The following is a 2,731-nucleotide window of genomic DNA, read 5'->3' as shown; positions in this document are numbered from 1 at the left end:
AGAAAACATTTATTTAAACAAAGGATTAGAGAGTCCTTCCTCCTCAGAAATCAGAGGTCAATGATTCCTCAGAAAGTGTTCAGGAAGAGCCAGAGAAAATCAATTTGAAACAAGAAGCCTTGCAGGAAAAGCTGGAGGAGTGCCTAAAGCAATTAAGGGAGGAAAGAGTAATAAGGCTTAAGGCTGATAAACGAGTCAGTGAGCTGGAACATGAAAACGCCCAGTTAAGGAACATAAATTTCTCTTTGTCTGAAGTCCTTCATGCAGTCATTGACAAGCATGATCCTGGATGATGAAGGTGTTTTAGTCAGCATTGAGAATTCTTTTCAGAAGTTCCATGCTTTCTTGGATCTCCTTTAAGATGCTGGGCTTGGGCAGCTGGCCACAATGGCTGGTATAGATCAGTCAGATTTTCATTTACTAGGTCGTCCCCAGATGAATTCTACTGTTAGTAGCCCACCTAAAGAAGAAAAGAAGGCACTAGAAGAAGAAAAGTCAGAATCAAAGCAGAGTGCCCTAGCACAAATGCAAAATATCCACGTTTCTATCTGTACGCAGTCAGCTTACAATGAAGGAACACTAATGAAGTTGCAGAAAATTACAGGTGATGCTAGAATTCCTTTGCCCCTAGACTCCTTCTATGTCCCAGTCTCTACTCAGGAGGCCTTAGAAACTTCCAAAGACAACCTGGGGGTCCCAGTCACAGAGCAGTGGCAAGAGTCTTTTGAAGATTTCATTACTGGAACACGTTTTCCCTCAGCAGATGCAACTTCTGGAACTGGAAGTCAAGGAAGAGGATTTATGTAGAAATAGCACGTCTTCCTCAGCAAAAATGACCAAAACAGGTGTGTATACCACAAAAAGACTCTGCTAAGAAACAACCTGTGAAGGAGCTGCATTCCTGCTCTGACTCACCCATAAAGCAGAAAAGCAAAGGAATCAGGCAAAATAGTTCTTTGGTTAATGAACCAATTAAAAGTGACCCTTCAAAAAAACACATTTCTATTAAGAAAGAGAGAAGAACAGTGACTGTTTCATCAAAGACAACTAAAAGTAAACTCAATCTACTAGAACACTCTGTAAGTGATACTCTTGGATCTGATTTTGAATTTCAAGAAAGCATCCATATTCTATCACACCTGACATAGGTCTAAATCTTTTAAAATTATGTTTTTGCCTTCAAATTTTAATAAATTACTTATATTTTAAAAAATAAAATAAAGTAAAAACAACATAACTGTGAAGCATCTACTAGGAGCAAGGCAATTTTGAGTACATGGGAATGCAACAGTAATGTATCAGATATAATCTCTGCCTTCATTGAGCTGTCAGGTGATGAGTGGTGGTCAACTAATGAAGAATTTTAAGGTAGAGCCAAGTGGACTTGTGGACAAAGCACATATATGGTGTGATAGAAAGATGAGCAGGCAATATTGTGAAAATGACTATACTACCCAAAGCAATCTACAGATTCAATGCAATCCCTATCAAACTACCAATGACATTTTTCACAGAACTAGGACAAAAAATTTTACAATTTGTATGGAAACACGAATGACCCCAAACAGCCAAAGCAATCTTGAGAAAGAAAAACAGAGCTGGAGGAATCAGGCTCCCTGACTTCAGACTATACTACAAAGCTACAGTAATCAAGACAGTATGGTACTGGCACAAAAACAGAAATATAGATCAATGGAACAGGATAGAAAGCCCAGAGATAAACCCACACACATATGGTCACCTTATTTTTGATAAAGGAGGCAAGAATATACAATGGAGAAAAAACAGCCTCTTCAATAAGTGGTGCTGGGAAAACTGGGCAGCTACATGTAAAAGAATGAAATTAGAACACTCCCTAACACCATACACAAAAATAAACTCAAAATGATTAAAGACCTAAATGTAAAGGCCAGACACTATAAAACTCTTAGAGGAAAATATAGGAAGAACACTCTATGACATAAATCACAGCAAGATCCTTTTTGACCCACCTCCTAGAGAAATGGAAATAAAAACAAAAATAAACAAATGGGACCTAATGAAACTTAAAAGCTTTTGCACAGCAAAGGAAACTATAAACAAGACGAAAAGACAACCCTCAGAATGGGAGAAAATATTTGCAAATGAAGCAACTGAAAAAGGATTAACCTCCAAAATTTACAAGCAGCTCATACAGCTCAATAACAAAAAAACAAACAACCCAATCCAAAAATGGGCAGAAGACCTAAAGAGACATTTCTCCAAAGAAGATATACAGATTGCCAACAAACACATGAAAGAATGCTCAACATCATTAATCATTAGAGAAATGCAAATCCAAACTACAATGAGATATCATCTCACACCAGTCAGAATGGCCATCTTCAAAAAATCTACAAACAATAAATGCTGGAGAGGGTGTGGAGGAAAGGGAACACTCTTGCACTGTTGGTGGGAATGTAAATTGATACAGCCACTATGGAGAACAGTACTGAGGTTCCTTACAAAACTAAAAATAGAACTACCATGCGACCCAGCAATCCCACTACTGGGCATAAACCCTGAGAAAACCAGAATTCAAAAAGAGTCATGTACCCCAATGTTCATTGCAGCTCTATTTACAATAGCCAGGACATGGAAGCAACCTAAGTGTCCATCGACAGATGAATGGATAAAGAAGATGTGGCACATATACACAATGGAATATTACTCCGCCATAAAAAGAAACAAAATTGAGTTATTTGTAGTGAGG

At 37.9% G+C, this 2,731-nt stretch overlaps 1 pseudogene; it reads left to right on the top strand.

Moving 5' to 3' along the window:
• Positions 1-279: 279 nt before the first annotated feature.
• On the top strand, positions 280-874 carry LOC103002382 (centrosomal protein of 78 kDa-like; annotated as a pseudogene).
• The last annotated feature ends 1,857 nt before the right edge of the window (positions 875-2,731 follow it).

Source organism: Balaenoptera acutorostrata, chromosome 19, assembly GCF_949987535.1.
Source record: "Balaenoptera acutorostrata chromosome 19, mBalAcu1.1, whole genome shotgun sequence".
Taxonomy (NCBI): Eukaryota; Metazoa; Chordata; class Mammalia; order Artiodactyla; family Balaenopteridae; genus Balaenoptera; species Balaenoptera acutorostrata.
Note: the sequence above shows the minus strand (reverse complement) of the source record. Positions and strands in the feature narration are given on the sequence as shown.